The 20,645-nt window shown below is 34.8% G+C and overlaps 1 non-coding gene across 1 annotated transcript; it reads right to left on the bottom strand.

Moving 5' to 3' along the window:
- Nucleotides 1-794: 794 nt before the first annotated feature.
- TRNAV-CAC (transfer RNA valine (anticodon CAC)) lies at nucleotides 795-868 on the bottom strand. Its single transcript has one exon. It is a non-coding gene; the product is annotated as a tRNA-Val (tRNA).
- Between the last annotated feature and the right edge of the window lie 19,777 nt (nucleotides 869-20,645).

Here is a 20,645-nt window from a genome sequence, read left to right as displayed (position 1 = left end):
ATGGTATTTAATATCGGAATACGTCTGTGATAGATTGTTGTCTTGCCGAACAAACCATGAAGTCTCCAACAAGGGTAATGTGTATCGACTTAAATTGGACTAATTAACCTATAATGTCTACTGGGCTAATAGACTAATACTAAACGGAAAGAATCAACTAATGGGCTAATTGGATCTTCTAGAAAAAAAAAAAAAAAAAAAAAAAAAAACGCCGCTAGCAATCTAGCCTGACTGAAAAAGAAAGCGTTTCGAACTTGAGCCACAGAAAAATAATCCAACACCTTAACCAAAACCATGTGACTAAGATGATGCAATGTAGAGTACGCATATGATATAAACTTTAAAAAATTTGGACACAAAACCCGTTTTATGCTACCCGATACTTTGCTTAGGGCCGACCCTGGACTCCCTCCATGGTTACCGACAGGTTATAATTTGTAGCCATTTTCTTGGATGCTACATTGAGAAAAGGTGGAACATGCACAACTTGTAATGCATGAAGTAGAAGCTCTTGATCCTATCACCGTGATGCATCTTAATTAAATGATTTTATGCCCTTGATACAACCACCATATGCAAAGCGTACAAGAAATTATTGTTTTGAAATTACGTAAACCACCCTTTTTAAGTATATGTATTTGTGTATTTGTTCATAACTATTTTACTATAAAAACCATAGAATGCATGTCATGACATAATTCGATTTAGGCATTAAATTAAAAGTAAAATAGAACAATAATAAATAGAGTGAAAAACAAATAATTAATTAAACAAAATCAAAAAAATGATTTCTGTGTCTAAGCCCGGGTTCGAACCGGGGACCTCTAGTGTGTGAGACTAGCGTGATAACCGACTACACCACCCAGACATTTATGTTTAGTTTTCACATTTTCATTCACTTATAGAGTTTCCTCTTGGTTGAAACAAGAGATATTTCCGCCAGATAATATTTTGTTAATTTTATTAGAAAACTATGTTAAAGGATTAAACAAACAATGTTGTTAGAATAATAATATCTGTAAAACAAGATTTCAGAGGTTTTCATTTAATTTAATGTGTCCATCGATAGATATTTGGTATGTATAATCAATGTTATTTTTTGAGCATGTTATAATATTTATTTGTTGAGACTACTAAAATAATTAATAATTAAAAAAAATAGTTTAAAAATAACTATTTAAAAAATTTATTGATAAATTTATGGGGATTTTTCACAAATTGTCCAAATATATACTTGTATCTTAAACTTCTTTTTTTAAGAATTTTTATTTTACATGTTTTATAAAAGTTACTTTTTTACAATTATATTATATTTTTTAACAACTATTTTTGCAACTTTTTACACATATTTATAGCCTTTTTTATATTTTTTTTCCAACTTCCTCTTACATATTCGATTTTCACATATTTTTTAAAGATTTATCGTTTTTACAAATTAATGTTTTTAATATTTACTTTCATTATTTTAAGGTAAAAAACATATAAAAACTCATTTTTTCTATATATTCGTCTTACAATTTGTAAAAAAACAATTATGAAATAACATAATAAAAGAAGTTATAAAATAAGTTGGGCAAAAGTTCTTAAAAACTAGGGGTGGGCATGGTTCGGTTTTTTTGCTAAAACCAAAACCGAACATAAAGATCGGTTTTTTTCAGTTTCGGTTTTTTCGGTTTTATATTTCGATTTTTTGGTTTTTTTCTGATTTTTCAATTAATAAATTATTATATTCAACTTACTGGATTTTAAAAACTCATACTTATATAATATACTAGGCGAATACCCGTGCGTTGCGCAGAAACACCTATATAGTTGAAGTCTTTACAAATATATGTTTTTTTAATATAGCAATAACGTTGTTATTAAATTTGATATAATAATGTGTATACTAAATTGATATAATATATTGATTATTTTGAATTATATGATAATATATACATCTATTATAGCTGCATAATCTCAATCGTTTGAATGACTTCTACCCGCGAGTTATACATTATTAAAATTAAATATAATATATGGTTTAATGTTATTTATAGTTGTTGTTAATGTTATTAATTTTTTAAAATTCATTTGCTTAATGTTTTAATTTTTATCATTATAATTATTTAAAACATCAAACATTGTTTTTTGATTGTAAATGTAACAATATAATCATTTATATAGAGTTATTTTTAACTATTGTCATTGTATTTAACGTACTTATTTGTAAACTTTTAAATATTATAAAAATACCTTTAGGAAATATTTTAGTTAAACTTGACACTTTTGGTCCTATATTTGTTTTAAAAAAAAGGTTTTAGGCGAAGCCCGAATCACCTACTAGTTTTAGTTAAATTGATATTACAATTTAGTTTTTGCATTTATCACTTTTAACTATTTACAAAATATTCTTTGGTTTTTTAAGTGGAAGTGAAATTTATATTTAAGTTGACATTGTAATGTTATATTTAAAATAACAATTTAAGTATTTTGTCCAAACTGCTCAAAAACTGATAATGGTTAAATACAACAACATATTAAATCTAATAAATTAAATATAATATGTTAAAAGTTAAAGACATAACTTTATAAGTAGAAGTAAATATATTATTTTAATAATGAAATTTAGTTTATTTATGATTACATTTTAGGTTTGATATTTATTTAACCTTATTAACCAACTTATAATCATTATTAGAAAGACACTACAATTTATCACTTTTAACTATTTCCAAAATATTCTTTGGGTTGTTTAAGTTAAACTAAAATTTATATTTAAGTTGATCCTGTAATGTTATATTTAACTTTATAATTTAAGTATTTTATACAAATTTTTCAAAAGTTGTAGCTTTAAAATAATAATGGTTTACATCCAACAATATATTAAAACTCATAAATTAAGTATAATATGTTAAAAGTTACAAAAAATCACTTAATAAGTAGAAGTAAATATATTATTTTAATATTGAAATTTAGTTTATATGTGATTACACTTTAGGTTTGATATTTATTTAACCTTATTAACCAACTTATAATTATTATTAGAAATAAATTGAAAAGTCATGGGAGTTTCAAATGAATGTGGTAAAAGGAAAAATACATGGGAGTTTCAAATGAATGTGGTGAAAGGAAAAATGCTTCCTTTATAATATACTAGGCGAATGCCCGCGCATTGCGCAGTGGGATAATTATGTAGTTTAATATGGTTATATATGGTTTAATGTATTGTGAATAAGCCATACATAAAACTTGTATACGATTAAATAGCATGTATATTTTTTGATTTATACATTTTTTATCATTAGTATCTAATGTAATTAATTGATAATTACATTTTTTATGTACACATTAGTATCTAATGTAATTAATTGATAATTGATTAGATATGGATTCTCATTTGTGGTTGTCTATTTATGTTGAACCTCATAAAAATACATATTTAACGACTTTTGTTAGTTTTACTATTGAATAGAAAATGGTGACGTATTTTAAGTAAATATAAAAAATGTCATTCTCAATCTATTTTAAGATAGTGACATATTTTAAGTTAATATAAAAAATCATATTCTAGAACTAATGAAAAAGAAAAAACGGAGCCAAAATTTTTAACTATAATAAAGTTGATTCCAATTACCAAGTGCTCAATCGAAGATAATATCATTCAATAAACATCATAAGATATTACGTTATATTCAAATTACGGACATCATTTTTGTAAGAGTCATTCAAAATATATGAGACTATAGTGCCTAATACAACAATGTAATAACCAAATGACCCTAACATACTTTAAATGAAATATAATTATAATATATTATCTATGCAACTAAATTTCTGCACAACATGTGGGATTCGTCTACTATATGGTATTCTTATAATATATTATATTATAGTATAAACATTATATTTGGAAAACCACTTTGAGTTATATTGTAGTTTATAACATTAAATTTGTGATGGGCTGTATTTGACACACATTTGTGTATTTATATCTATATTATATATTTAAAACAAATCTTATATAAACATCCAACCTAAATATTCATCTTCAAGTTTTCTTTCTTCGCCACGTAAACAAACTTTTGTTATAAAGCCAAAAATGGCATAAAAGACACACTTAATTGTATGATCATGATATATTGTATTTTGATTGGGGCTTGTACAAAACATGCATGCACATATATTATTAATTTATCTCTTGTTTTGGGTAATTCGAATAAGATAGCTTCAAATCCAACGTATCAAACGGATTACCCATTTACTAAAGTCTAAAACCCAAAAACTCAAACATGTTCTAATACCATACAAATGCATGAGGTTTTAGCAAATTATTATCTCATATGAATTACCATTGATTAATTATTAAGAAGGTGAAAAGGTTTGGGGGTTTCAAATGCATGAGGTTTTAGCAAATTATTGTGGGGGGTTTCAAATGCATGACATTCAAGGGAAAATGCAAGCTTTATAAGTATGTAAGATATGTGATTACACTTTAGGTTTGATATTTATTTAACCTTATTAACCAACTTATAATTATTATTAGAAAGAAATTGAAAAGTCATGGGAGTTTCAAATGAATGTGGTAAAAGGAAAAATACATGGGAGTTTCAAATGAATGTGGTGAAAGGAAAAATGCTTCCTTTATAATATAGTATATGATATGATATGATATGATGATACTCCAATACAAATATGAAATATGTCTCATCCATTTAAACAATATGGAAATTGTAACGTCCAAAAAATTCAAAACCAAAAATTTTAACATTTAGATTAGATAAAACCACTAATCATTCATTGTTTACAGAAAACCACAATGTGGAAATCAAAGTATAACAAAAATCATCTAGAAATACTTCAGAGTGAACATGCGAAAATCATGGGTGCGTGCGATGCGATCAACCCGAGCCTTTCCTATTGGAACCGAAAGTACCTGAAATATGTTAAACATAAACCGTAAGCAAAAAGCTTAGTGGGTTCTCCAAAATATGTCATACCTTACATATCTAACATACAGTGGGTCATGCCTAACAACCTACGGGCCCCGCCCGACATCGAGCCCCGCTCGGAACATATCTCTCTGTATCATATGATGGGCCCCACCCAGCATACCCACCAGGCCCCACCCAACATATATACAATACATACACACATGCAAGGTCACATAGACAACTAGCATACAAATAACAATAATCCATGGGTCGGCACTGGTGTCTTCGACCCATCAAACATAGTGAGGAGACTCACCTCAATCTGCTGAAAAAATCAGGTAAATGCTCAGGCTGCTAATCTGGGAAATCTCTGCACTATATACGAGCAAACAACATCCTAATTAATAATTAGGGCTTAAACCTTATCCGAGAGTCTAAGTCTTTAATCCCGACTCCTAAGGTGAAAGACCATTTTACCCTTCCCTTACTGGGCCTATGTGTGAAAGCCCAAAACCCCAAAATGGCCTAACTGGCCCAAAGGCCAAAAAGTCCAACTGGCGAGTACGCCCCACGTACTTGTCGCGATCACTTACGAGACTCAAACCCAGTACGCGCAATGTACTGGTCAGAGATCCTTTCTCTCAACAAGCGACTTAATTCATTAAGACTTTGATGGCCGAACTTCAGATCTACTCCCAAATGATGTTTTAATCCATAAAGTTGGTGACTTTACCATCTTGCATGGCTCACAAGGACCCAATACTAAACCCTAGGTCCAAAGCACCTTACAAAGGTCCATAAATCATGCATGGTTGAAACAAAACCACCAAGACTCGATTTTTATGCTTCAAGAACCTAAGATCTACTAAGAAATGCCACCATAAGGTTCTGGAGTAGCCCATACTCCTAAGAACCAAGGTCATGGGACCAAAAGCTCCTAAATCTACCCATAAATGAGATATCAACAAAAGAACCATCATGGTAAGAACTTTTTACCTCTAGAAGCTTGCAATGAAGAAGATAGCTCTGGATCTAGAGGCTCCAACTCCAACAATGCACCACCACCAAGACTCTTCTTCTTCTTATGCACCAAAAAAGGCCAAAAACTCAACCAATAGCTCAAGAATGAACCAAATATGGGTAGGGTTTCGTGGGGTATCTTTAGAGGGAAGGAGATTGATGAGGGGGCAACCTGAAGCTCCATAATGTTGCTTAAATAGGGTCCAATCCCTAAAACTTAGGGTTTGTCTCTGGACATCGTACACCCAACGTACTATGAGTACGCCCAACGTACTCATTTCCCCCCAAAAATTACACTTTCACCCCTTTAGGACCAAATTTGCAAGTTAATTAAATAATAAGGGTCAAAATAAGAAATACCTTGGAACCGAGTGTTACAATTCTTCCCCAATTGAATTGGACTTTGTTCTCGAAGTCTGGTGCGACAAATAACTTTGGGTAATGCTCCCTCATCTTGTCCTTGGGCTCCCACGTCCACTTCGAACCTTTTCGGTGATTCTACTGCACTTTCACGAGATCCACCACCTTGTTCCACATGGTCTTTGTCCTCCTATCAAGGATCACCAATGGTATCTCTATATAATTCAGGTGATCATCCACTTAAATGTCCTCCAACGGAACCACTGTGGAATCATCAACCAAGCACTTCCGCAACTAAGAGACATGAAAAGTGCTATGAATCTGACTGAGCTCTTACGGCAGATCAAAACGATACGCCTCCCTACCCACTTGGGCTAAATCCATGTAAGGACTAATATACCTGGGGCCTAGCTTGCCCCGCTTCCTGAATCGAATGACACCTTTTGAAGGTGACACCTTCAGGCGAACCATGTCTCCAACCTGAAACTCCAAGTCTGATTGGTGTCTGTCTGTGTAACTCTTTTGTCGATTCTGTGTTGTCTGAAGTCTGCCACTGACCTGCTGTATCAATTCCCTCGTCTTGAGTACCACTTCGGTACTCCCCATAATCCGCTGACCGACCTCACCCCGACATATCGAGGTCCTCCACTTTCTCATATAGAGCATCTCAAAAAGAGGTCGATCAATGCTGGTGTGGTAACTGTTGTTATACGAAAGTTCCACCAAAGGAAGATACGTATCCCAACTACCACCAAAATCTAGTACACATGCTCGCTACATGTCCTCTAATGTCTGGATAGTTCGCTCACTCTATCTATCAGTCTGCGGGTGGAAAGTCGTGCTGAAGTGCAGACAAGTACCTAACTCCTCATGGAATATCTTTTAGAACCTAAAAGTAAACCGAACATCCCTAATAGAGACCACAGAAATTGGCACCCCATGCCGTGCCACTACCTCCCAAATGTAGATATTGGCCAGCTTCTCTGCCGAAATACTCTCTTGGATCGGAATAAAATGCGCGCTCTTGGTCAATCGATCCATGATGACCCATATCGAATTCACTCCGCGCGCTGCCCGAGGCAACTTTGTGATAAAATCCAATATAATCTCTTCCCATTTTTAAATAGGAATTTCTAGTGGCTCCATTTTTTGTAGGGTAGCTGATGCTCAACCTTTAATTTCATGCAAGTCAAGCACCTCTCCACACACCAGGCCACCAATAGTCAGGTCGAAGATCCCTATACATCTTTGGAACTCTGGGATGAATTGAGAATCTCGACTTGTGCGCCTCCTCCATCAAAACCCGATGCATACCACCCCAATATGGAATCCACACCCTCCGATGAAGGGTCTATAATCCCCAACTATCATAATAAAAGGAATCCACCTGACCCACTATGCTCTCACTCTTCCGGTGCTATTCCTTTAGCACCTCAACCCGATCCTCTCGAATCTATTCTAAAGTGGATTAATTACTGTCATCCTCAAACATACATCCCTGATTAGAGCAACAACCTTGCGACTGACGACATCGACCACCACGTTGGCCTTCCCTAGGTGATAAAGGATCTCACAAACATAATCCTGTTGGGTTTTGAGCACTATAACACTCCTATGGTGCACATGCAACCCTAGATGCTTTGGATCTATGTTTTCTCTAATTATACATGCATATTTTCTATTTCCAAAGCATACATCCTAACTAGCATACAAATTGACAATTGAGCAATACAACTAGTTAGATAACTTACCTCTTAGAAGGACTTGTAGTTCTTGACCTTTGAAAGCTTGAGCACCTCAAGTGTGATGTCTCTAATGTGTCACAAACACCAAATGCAAGAGGAGGCTTGAGAGAATAAGTTACTTAGCACAAAATCAATATCAAACTCTTAGAATGATGGTCTAACCGATTTTGGTTCTAGGGGTGTGCTTTTATAGTGCTAGGGTTACATATTTGCAAACCCTAATGACCTTTCATATTACTTAGGCTCCATGGGTTAAAACCTCCATGGACTATCCATGGACTATCTCATTGGTTTAGCCCATCCTAAATAACCATGGATCATTAGCCCACACTATAAGAATCATTGATTTACACAATCAATCCCCATATATTTAATTAGTCTCTTTTGATCACAAAATTAATTCCAAATTAATTCTTGATCAGTACCAATTAAATAATATGATTTCATATTAATATATTATACTTGTAATATATTAATAAATCATAAATAACCTTATTCTCAAAAGTCCATCCTATCAAATTGCACTGATGAAGGCAACCCAAAAGGACCATGCTACAATCGGGTTAAGTACATCCGAGTTATAGTTATGGGCTTAGACACCAAATCCAACAGTCTCCTACTTGGATAAGTCTAATAACTATAACTGCCAATGCAACTTTAGGATCTGACTTAACAATCGTAGCTTTCAAAAGCCGTTGTCGAACTCTGACCTAGTCAGTGACACGTCCTTTAGATAAGGGATCATATATTCCTCTGTTCTCAAGATATCTATGCGGAAAAATACATGGAACATAGTCATACTTATTGTCCTGCAATTTGTTTCCCGATTTCCGATTCGTCTGACATAGAACATAACTAAACACATCAATTTAGTTATAACCGGGCCCGACACATAGTCAAAACAGAATCGTCGAAGGGCCCAAGATATCGCTTTTAATCATCTTAGGATGAAAGGAACAGAAAAACTTCGACATTATATGTTTGTACTAACTACTCATCAAATCATGCACAACAACACGTTTTATAACATCAAGTTACTGATGTGTTTTCATGCCATCAATTGTAACGCCTGTGTTTCTGGGCTAAGCATTAATGATGATGTAATAGTCTAGGTCAACCATTGTAACCTATTTTAAGGTAATAAAGATGAATTTCTTGAGTATTATGTGAATTATGTGATTTTATGTGAATATATACTTGTTTGTAAAGATATAATAAAAAAAAGCGTCAAAAATAAAATGTTAGATAAGCCCGATATCGATGAAGAAAGTTGTAGTGGTCGTGACAAGGATTCCGAACATATAAAAATGCCGAAATCCGAGTTATAACGAAGAAGTTATGACCTGTCGAAGTTTCGCGACAGAACCGACACGATACTGTGAGACGTAAATAGTGAATTTGCGATATAGGACTTTTTAGCCTTAGCGATCTAAACGAAAGTCGTAGTGTTCGTCAAACCGAGAGCGTGCATAAAAAGAACGCCCAAATCTGACTTCGTATGAGGAAGTTATGATTTTTCTAAGTTTCGACTTAGCAGTATGCAGCCCGGAGTTCGAATATCAGATCGAACGAATTCTAGCCGACACAACCTAAACGAGAATCGAAGGTCTCGTTAATAGTAGTTCAACGGTAAAAAGACAGAAAAAACGGATGTCGGATTGATGTGAGTTTAATGTGATTATATTTTATCTAAGTTAATTTATAAAAGTTATTCCCTTCGCTAGACTATTAAACACACTAGGCAGTGTACCTAATCGTGCAATAGTATAGCAATGGTAAGAATGAGTGTCGAACACAAGGAACGGTGTTTAAATTACTTTATTTTACTATTTAACTGACTATTAATCAAATAAGAAAAGGTATATGTTTTCCTAGTTTTGCAAGACTAGATACTTAATTACCAACTAACTCAAAATTCACTTAATTAAACTAACACTAAAACTAAGCAAGTAGACAAGTATGAATGTACCAAGGTGAGAAAGAGACTTTCGTTTAGCTTCGGATTCGTTGTTATTGTATTTGATTTATGGAAGTGCAATGAATTTAGTTTCTTTAGTTACCGATTCCTAAGATGACCAAAGTAGTATTCACTAATTTAATCCTTTAGCAAACTAGCTTATTTATTTGGCGATCAGGCGGACAAACTTACCAGCTTACTAGTGTTCAGTTCGAATTGATAAGACTTATAATTAATTGACCAATTTAGTTTGTTGATTCAATTTCATATATGATTCTTCATCATATATTAGCTCCTATACTCTTTTACCCTCTTTTCTACTTAAACCTAGGTTTTATTCAAAACTCTAGTCCTATAATTTTGCAAATCACAAGATCATAAGATTCAAATCTAATTAAGAGAGATAGTCATACTAATTTAATCAAATTTAGCAATAAGTAGAGGAAATCAGTTATCAAAAGTACTTGAGGTTCTTTAATAAGCTAAATCAATAAATAACAAAATATCCAAATCCAAACCATAAAATCAACTAACAATATTCAACTCATCCTAAGCTAAACGAAAGTCATGAGTGTTAGCTCATGATTTTAGCAAATAAAATCACAAATACTAAATTCAAAGTGTTAGACATGGCTAAATCAAAGAAAAATCAAAGTGTAAGTTCAATTACCTTAATGCTCTTCCTTCTAATGGTTGTGATTGAAATCCTTGCTTCCAAGCTTAAATTCCAGTGTTTTGCCTCCAAAAGTGTCGTTTTTTCCAGAGCCAAAGGTTCCCATTCGGAGGTTTGAGTGATCTATTTATACTTTTCCCGAAATCAGGGCACCACGTCGCGGTCATCGTACTTATCCCGTGATCTACAAGTCTTCGATGCTGATCGGGATTCTTCAAGTCACCACGCTGTGGTAAGATCACCACGACGTGTTGGGCATATTTTTCTTCATTTTAGAGCTTTGGTTCAAACTTCCATCTTCCAGCTTCCTTAATCCAACTTCCAACTACCCTTTTTGTTCCAAGCTTGTCTTTTGGTCCCTACAACACAATTAATATTAAATTAAGTATCTTTTGTTCAAATAAGGGCATAAAAGTAATCAAAATATTAATGTATGTCGTATAAATATGTGTATAAATATGCACATATCAAAATACCCCACACTAGACTTTTGCTTGTCCCCAAGCAAAACTGAATTCTAGCACCAATATTATATAAGACAATCCTAATCAAACCCAGCCATTATGCCAAGACCGCAACACATGCATTTGTGTCTAAAATTTTTCCTAAGGACCCTCACTAATCCTAAATACTCACAATCATCATAAACACTCGCCCACTTCTTTTGAACAATGCTCATTTTATGCATCCCCCCAAATCTATCCGCAGAAAGCTTCCCTACCTCAAGGTATTTTTGGTTGAGCAACCCAAGCATACATAATCTAGACAATTACAACTTTTTGATACCACTATAGAGCTTATTTGGAATTCTTCACTTCTTTGATATTTGAACTTCGATTTCTTTGAATTCACCACCTTTATAATTTTTGGTATCTTCACTTTTTAATTTTGATCTTTTGATCTTCACTTTAGCTGCTCCAAAATTTTTGGTATCTTCACTTTTACATGTAACTCACTTTTTTTTCACTCAAATCCTACATGCTTAGCAGGGGCGCTCAACTTCAACCTTTATTGGTTAAAGTTATTAGTTTTCCTTGATACATTTCAAGTTTAGGCTGCTAAACATATTGCATCCCTCAAACTAAGCGAGGTTGTGTTTTTGTCCCATGATTTCACTAAGATAAGTGTCACACCCCCAAACCAAGGATGGCGGAAACGTCCGGGGGTGGAGGACTTCATGTATAGTATCACAACAACGAGTATAATTGTGCTCAAAGTAAATACAACCATTATAAATATAATTGAAAAAGTTACATCATAGTAAGTTTACATGTTTCAAAATCAATTACATTATGATGACAAAATGAACTGTTTGACGATTTATCATCCCATCCTCAAAATGCTGTTGGTTTTCCTGTTTCATTGATTTCCTGAGAATACAAGTAGTTTTGAAAAAGTGTCAACAATTAAGTTGGTGAGTTCATAAGAGTTTTGTTTGAGAAAGAAACCGTTTTCTTTGTAAAAGCGACAAAGTATGTTTCCAGAAAACCCAATATTTTCTTTGTTAAGTGTGAAATGAATGCTTCTATGTGATGCGATAATGAACCCTAGAAAGACCCGTAGATTCCTTCTATAATCAACCAGTGCATCTAAGTTATATAAAATTTAAATTAAATAAACCATCAAATATAATGGGTCTGCCCTAGGTCCACAACCAAACAAGGAACAGGAAGAAAGGCGGGCCCACCAATTCTAAGTCGATTATGAATAGATTCTTATATAACTCTAACATATACACTTAGCAATCATAGCCGAAGCCTAACAATTCTAGATGAATGTAGTTTTAACAGAAATATGTTTCCAAAGAAAATTCAATATTTTCCTTATAAGAGTTAGGTAGTCCTAAATCCTAGGACCGAAAGTAAACAAGTATTTTCCATATTTAAAGATATAAAAGTGATTTTAAATCGGCATAAAACCCTTTTTGATATGAAGTGTACAAGTATTTTTCCATACTTAAAGTAATTTCTGTGAGTTAAATCGACATAACTCGCTAATTTAAAAGTAGAACCCGTAAATCTTATGATTTGTTAATTCCACATGTGAGTTATTATAACCATGCTAAGACTCAGACGGCCTCGTAATACGACGTTCTTCAGGCGTCGCACGTTAAATGACACTTGTCACCTCAGACCTGCCGGTCTAGCTGTTGCAAGCAGCTCAGGTGCGGGCTTGTTAGACCCAATATAGATCTATACACAACTATCATGCTCTCCCTACAAGAGACTCTGGTTACAATTTACAAGACTTTTGACTTTGTTACCATGAAGGTAACACGAAGGGAATGTCTCACAAATTTATTCATTAACAGATTTACGTGAACTAAACTGAAAACCTTTGGTAAATAAGTTTGAAAAGTAAATGATACATAAACTATACCTATTATAGTTTATCCAAAACTTTTGTAATGTAAAAGAACTCTTTTATGAAAATACATTAGTGCTATGAATCCATAAACTATGCTTATTATAGCTTAATATATGTGTTCTAAATGAATGAAGAATCTTATCATGAATGACTAAATTTCAGTTTATGATGATAAACTAACAAGAAAACACATTCAATATTTAGAACTTATGGTTATACACTTTCCTCAACATAATACAAAGTCTTATGAAAGTTATAAGCTGTTAACTAGTTTTTAACCTTTCTGCACTATTTTAGAAAACTCATAGAAAAAAATCATACGAAGTCGAAAACTGAATCCGTAAATTTTGAGAGTTCATAAAATGTGTCTAGTTTATTCATAATTTTTATTATGATTTTTGGAAGTCTTTAACTTGTGTTAAAATATCCATATTCACAGACTGGTCCGGATTTGTTCTTGAAATGATAGGCTGTTTTGTAAAAATCACCATAAATCGTAGAAAAATCGTATGGAGATGTGAAAGTAGTCATTTTAAAGTTATAAACCTGAACTATTTGCATCTAATACAGTTTTGAAAACTAAAATGTTTAAGTTGACCAAAACAGTCCGTGAATGGAGTTAAACTTTCTTAATGAAAGCTGTTGGAAAAGTTTAGTTGTGTTCTTGGTGTTTTAACTTGTATTCCCCCCCTTAAAACTTAAGAAAACATGAAAAGATAGGGGTATGAACTCACCTTGAGTGATTTCAGAAGATGGATGGTGAAGAAAAGAAGTGTTCAACTCAAGAACACTTAGATGATGCTTGAAGATTCGAGGATCTAACAACAAATATGACGATATTTGTGTAAGCAATCCATAATTTGGATGAAGGATAGTAGAATACTTAAGTGTAGGAGGAAGATACTTACCAAATGTAGAAGGAAAGCTTGGAAACAAGCCTTGAATCTCGAAATCTAGAGAGAGGAAGTGAGAGAGAATGAAGTTGTCACTTGGTGGAAAAATGAGAGAAATGTGAGGAGAGAGGAGGGTTTTCCAGCTCTTGACCAAGTGTATGGCTGCAAAATGGTGGGAAAAGTACTATGAAATGACTAGGTATGGTGTAATAGTGACTGGGGGTTGTACTATGAAGGTATGGGGAGGTTGCTTGTGTCCTTGTCCAAAGGATAAGTCAACACTCCACCTAAATATCTCATCAAATAGATTTTATTCTTAGACAATGATTTTCCCAAAAATATAGTTAAAATATGAATATTTAGGGTTTATTATGTTAAAATACGAGTTTGGGTGAAAATCCCGCGTTAAAATCTCGAAAAACAGGCTTAAAACGAAGTTTGGGTCAAAAACCGACAATCTGGACCGAACCTGCGAGGTTTGGCTCTAAGGGAGTGAGAACCGAGGGTGGAGAAGGAAGGAACCGAGAGAAGGGAAGGGGACCGAAGGTGCGAGGGGGAGGGACCGAAGGTCCGAGGTTCGGTTCGGTCTGCTGAGCTTCGGTCCGAGATGGTGTATTTCGCTTCTGGCACCTTCGCTTCTGATGCCTTCGCTTCTGACACCTTCGCTTCTGACAAGTTCGGTTCCTAAGAGGGTTCGACTACTTAAGAGGGTTCGGCTCCTTAAGAGGGTTCGGCTCCTTAAGAGGGGTTTCGGGTCCTTAAGTCTATTTTACCCGTTTTTACCCCGTTTTAAGCGGTTTTTGACCTGGTTAAGGGTCGGGATGGCCCGAAAGACTATGAAAAGTTAAAGGAACTTTTGAGAGAGATTTGGGAGAGATTTCACATACTTGGAGAGATTTCTCATACTTAGAGAGATTTGGGAGAGATTTCACATACTTAGAGAGATTTGGGAGAGATTTTACATACTTAGAGAGATTTCTCATACTTAGAGAGATTTGGGAGAGATTTCACATACTTAGAGAGATTTGGGAGAGATTTCACATACTTAGAGAGATTTGGGAGAGATTTCACATAATTAGAGAGATTTGGGAGAGATTTCACATACTTAGAGAGATTTGGGAGAGATTTTTAAATAGAGAGAGATAGAGTGAAAGAGATTGGGAGAGGTTTCGTTTGTGACATTTTTGAGTGTCCGGCTTCGCAACGCAAGGTCTGTAAACTCCGTTAAGCCATGTTTAAGGTTCCTACACACTCCCGATGAGTATGCAACATTGTTTTATCGGTTTGGTTCGTTACTTACCATAGTTTTAGGTTAATGAAATCTAGATATACGACTTTTCAATTGATGATTTCTCATTAGCATAGCGAGTTGTATAGTAATTACGTAGCGTAAGCCTAGTACACAAGGGTTAATTGAGTGGACCGGTTTGACTTGTTGACTTTAGTTGACTTTGACTTGACCGGAAATTGACGGTTGTCACAATAAGGGAGACCACAAATGCACTGGAACAGATATAGGCTCAACTAAACATTTGGGTCTTCATAGAATCATCAAACATAATACTAGCATAAAGCCTAATTACTTTACCCAAATTGTCTACATTAAATCCTAGCAAATTTTTTTTTAAAAGTTATGCCCGAAATTAAGATACTAATTCAACTAATATAACCAACCCCCTACCCCACACTTATTTCATGCAATGCCCTCATTGCATGGTATGTAAAACATAAAATTAAAAAGATGGAGAAAAAGGAACAAACTTCCCTGGGATAGAAGATGAAACTCGACTGATGGAAAGGACTTGTAGCTTGCTTGAATGTGTGGACACGGAAGTGGAAAAAAATGGCAGCCTCCTTATGCTTTGAAAAACTCCCCCACGTCAAGGGAAAGTGTGAACCATGTCGTGGCAGCCGGGATAGTTCTTCATTAATATGTGAAAATAAAATTCTATGGCATGGGAACAGCTCATCCATACCATGAGAATGAATATAACGCTACTCGTAACACGGAGACTACTGGAAGTATGAGATCGGGCTCAAAAACTCACTCGAAAGGCACCACGTCGCGGTAGATATCACCTCGACGTGGTAAAGGTAACATAACACTTTTTTGGATTTAATACTGCGACAACACGGCGTGGTGGAGATTACCACGTCGTGGTGGTGCCAAAAACTGATATTCTAGTGTCAATTTGAACTGATACGCGAACTAAATGTGACACCAACTCATTCATAAAGCTATAGGACATGACCCTTCACTCTATGACTCAATTAAACACCCGCAAAAACGTTCTCAAATCGTGCTTCTCTCGACATACTCTAAGCCTTCACTACAATGAACACTCTTTTGCCAAATTTACCCTTACTCGGAATCGATAATATAACCTGGAACTAAGACAAAGAAAAAGGTAATAAAAGTAGGAAACACATTGTAAACAACCAAACATCCACCAAATTGTTCAAAAACCACAAAACAAACCAAAGAAAACCATAAAAAACTTAGTCTAAAAACACCAAACAAAAGGATAAAACTCATTCCTCATCATCATCATCTCCAACACCACTGCCTCCAGCACCACCCAATTGCTCTCTCCACAGTTCCTCCCAAGTTGGAACACGCGGGTACGATGAAGGGAAATACTCCGGGTGAGTCACACACTTCTGGCTCATCAAATGATCAAGGCTCAAATTGGTATAGTTTGCAGCTCTTGACATGTAATCCTCATATCGCCTCCTTGCAACATTATATGGGTCCATTGGAATCTCATCCACTTCTTGTAACGCCCGTAGATCCGGGCTAGTCAATTTAGAGATAATAGGGGTCGAAAACGACTTTTCGACAAAATATTATTTAGAATAAATAATCTTAACCAAGTTGTAGAATATGTCTCAAGGGTTCCGTACATATAAAGAGCGCCGAAATCCGAGTTATAACGAAGAAGTTATGGCCCGTCGACGTTTTACGGCAAAACCGGCACGGCACCGGGAGACGTAAATAGTGAATTTACGATGGAGGACTTTTTAGCCTTTTTGATCTAAACCAAAGTTGTAGTATACATTAAACCGAGAACATCCATAAAAAGAACGCCCAAATCTGACTTCGTATGAGGAAGTTATGATTTTTCTAAGATTCGACTTAGCAGTGTACGACCCGACACTCGAATTTTAATTCGAGCGGTTTTTGGCTTACGCGACCTAAATGAGAGTTGAAGATCTCATTAATAGGAACTCAACGGTAAAAATACAGACGAAAACGGAGTCCGTATGAAGGAATTACGAATTCTTCGCGGTCATTTAACAGTCTAAACTCCTCCTACTGTTAAATTTAAGATAATTCGAGAATTAGCCGACGGAGTCAAAATGAAAGTTGTAGATCCTATTTTTACCTACGCGTGGATATAAAGAACGTTGAAAACGGAGCTCGTATGCGAAAGTTATGAATTTTTGAAAATCAGCTGATTTCCACCCTGTGTGCGATGCCACGTGTCAGCACCAGGTTAAAATTTGGAGCCTACGCAACACCACGACGTGGTGAGAGGCACCACGACGTGGTGACGCCCCTTGTTAGGTGCATTTCATGTACCCATTTTGTAGCTTTATTTCATAAAAGTACATTGCATATTGGCTTAACGTCATGCATTTTGCATGTTTTTCGGGATTTTTCATGAGGCAATTTCATTCAAATACTTTTGTGATATTTCAGGGACTTTTGGAGGTAGGATATTGTTGGAGGAGGTAAATACAAGTTGCGGACAAAATTTCAGGACTTGCGGAGCACCGAGGGGCAAGATATCAAAGAAATGAAGATTTTGGCTTTACAGACGTTTACACGGCCGTGTAAATGGAAGCCTTGCGTTTACACGGCCGTGTAAACGTAGATTTCTGCACAGTGTATTTTTGCGTTTACGCGGGCGCGTAAACGACAGTGTTAATTTACGCGGGCCGTGTAAACGTAAATGCGGGTTTTAAAGCAGTTTTTCACCATTCTTAAAGGGGGAAACCAATTTTTTTAAGAGGGGGTCGACTTTTGGAGTAGAGAAGGCGATTTTCTTGAGGATTTTGAAGTTGATTAACACTTGGGAACATTTGATTTCATTTTGTAAGAACTTTAATTTCATTTTCTAGATTTGTGATCTTGTTCTAGTCATGAGTGGCTAGAACCCTAGATTCTCCAACTTTATGTCTTGACTTCTAGTTGTGATTTCAATCATATGACTTGATGTTTTCTTTCAATTTTCTATCTAGTGAATTTGATTTTGTTTCAATCGAATGTTTGATTCTAATTGTGATTCTTATTGGCCATTTGAATTAGGGTTAGATCATTCAAGTTATCTAATTGCAAAATCCGTAATTGCTTTGTAAATTGGACTAGGTAACAAGCACTAAACTGATTTCTATTGAATGAATTTAGTGTAAATCTTATTCACACATTCTTATGCTCCCGAGCTTATGAGGAGTATTGAGTGTTGTTGGGAACATTCACATAAAGTTTAATGCAATCTTTCAACCTAATTCTAAGAGTTTGTTTAGATTAGATTGGTAAGGTTAGGATTAATCAAAGAGCTTGTTTTGGTTAATTATTGTGGTGAATGGGAAGTGTTAGAGCTTGTTAACACTTTCAAGTACCAACTTAGATAGAATTAAACAAATATCTTGTCATCCATGAAATCACATTGCTAATTTGTCTTGCATAGAGTTGGAGTACTTACAAATCTTGAACTTATTTCACTTAATCAATCATTTACTTATTGCTTTATTCTATAGTTTAAATCATTGCTTATAAATTCCCCCCATTCTGTGACCATTTTTGTACCTTACGCAAAAAGGTATAAACACTTGTCCCGTGTCTCTGTGGATCGGCCCTACTTACCTTGTACTACGTTTTTAGTGCATAGTAGTAGTGTTTAAGGAGTCATTTGTACCCTTTATTTGTTGGGTTTGACACGCTTAACAAATTGGCGCAGTTGCCGGGGACACGGTGTTACTAATTGTTTATGCCAAGCATTTTGTGAGCAGGTGTTTTTAAAAAAAAGAAAAAAAAGTCAGGTAGAAGATAAGTTTTCAATTGAAGGAAGTGGCGAGAAGGTTATTGTGTTGTAAAGGCCCACCTACTTAGAACAAAGCACATTCAGGGGCCAGGTCGAGCCAACGACTTAAAACAAGGGCAGCTAACCGGGAGGCAACCCGAAGTTTTTTTTTTTTTTTTCTTTTTTCTTTCTTTTAAAACTTTTTAGTCTTTGGTAAATTTCAATTTTTTTTAATGTCCCAAATGGTTTTAAACTTATTTTTTATGCCTAGATATTGAATCTCCGGCTCCAAAAATACTTCACGAATAGCTTGGGGAGGATGAAGAGGAGGTTCACACAACAATTGCGAGGCTCCAAGAACGATTCGGTAAATTCTTTCCATATCTTTAATCGTTCATATTTTACTTAAAATTCAATTGGTGTGCATTTGTGACTGTTTTGGACCCATTCCCAACCCATCTACCATCCTCCACCACCCCTGATAATTAGATGGTTTAGCTCTCTCCAAGCATCGAGGACAATGCTTATTTTAAGCTTGGGGAGGGGAATCCATCCATGCATAAATTCCGTTGCATGTAGGTTGCATTAATTTTGTACATATTGCATTAATTTTTATTTTCTTGTTCATTTTTCTGCATAGAAAATTTTTCAAAAACCAAAAAGATTTTCTTTCTATTCTAATTTTTATTATTTTCTTTGCATTTTGTTTGCATCCAAATTTTTGCATTGCATTCTTTGAAGAAAAAAAAAACAATTGATCCAATCTCAAGCAACCGAATCTTTTCAAAACAGTTGAGCTGGTAAATGAGTCATGTGCCTTGAAATTGGCTTGCTCTTTTTATTGAAAAATCTAAAAGCAAGTTAATCACACACGAACACACCTCCCGAAGCTACTTGTGCAAAACAGAAAGTGAGAAGATTGTCAACATTGGAGCATAACAGCAGGTATGAGTTAATTCTTTGGGACATATGACTGGTCTTATGAGTAGTAAGTGCTCAATTGAACTTAAAATGCCAAAAAAAAAAGAATGCAAAATTTCAATGTCCCGAGCCTTCCAGCGCTCTAAAAAGTCCTTTCTACTCATTCCCTTTTATATACCCTGCTTGGGGACATAGCTTTCAACTATACTTACGGGTCTTTGCATGTTAACCTTTAGTCCCCTGAAGAATGTCTTAGAAGTCCTCACGGTAATAGACCGTGAGATGTCCCACAATAGAAAAGTCAAGGACGAAAATATAAAGAAATTGGCCAAATAAATAAATAAATTAATAAGAGTGTTATGTGTTAACTTAGTTATTTGTATTTGTGTTACTTGAAAAAAAAAAAAACTATTATTAAGTTAATCTGTGACCTTTGGGATTCGAACAAGTAAACTCTGAGGGGTGTTTTACATCTAATCGCCTAAAGCTAAATTGTTTGGGACTAATTGAGTTGAAAATTCGTTACATGGGTTCTATAGAAAGTCATGAACTTAATAATAGCAAATAAAGCTAATCTGTGGCCTTTGAGGTTCGGGCAAGTAAACCCGAGGGATCTCTTTAAATCTAGCACACTAAGGTCATTTGATTTGGATGTGTTGGTTGGAAGCCCGTTACACGGATTTCAAAGAAAGCCATGAGCTTTATTTGTAAAAAATATAATTAAGAAGTTTGTATATAATTGTGTTTATAGTTTAATTGAATATTGTGT

Source organism: Lactuca virosa, chromosome 8 (assembly GCF_052849685.1).
Source record: "Lactuca virosa cultivar CGN04683 chromosome 8, Lactuca_virosa_CGN04683_v6, whole genome shotgun sequence".
Lineage (NCBI taxonomy): Eukaryota > Viridiplantae > Streptophyta > Magnoliopsida > Asterales > Asteraceae > Lactuca > Lactuca virosa.
Note: the sequence above shows the minus strand (reverse complement) of the source record. Positions and strands in the feature narration are given on the sequence as shown.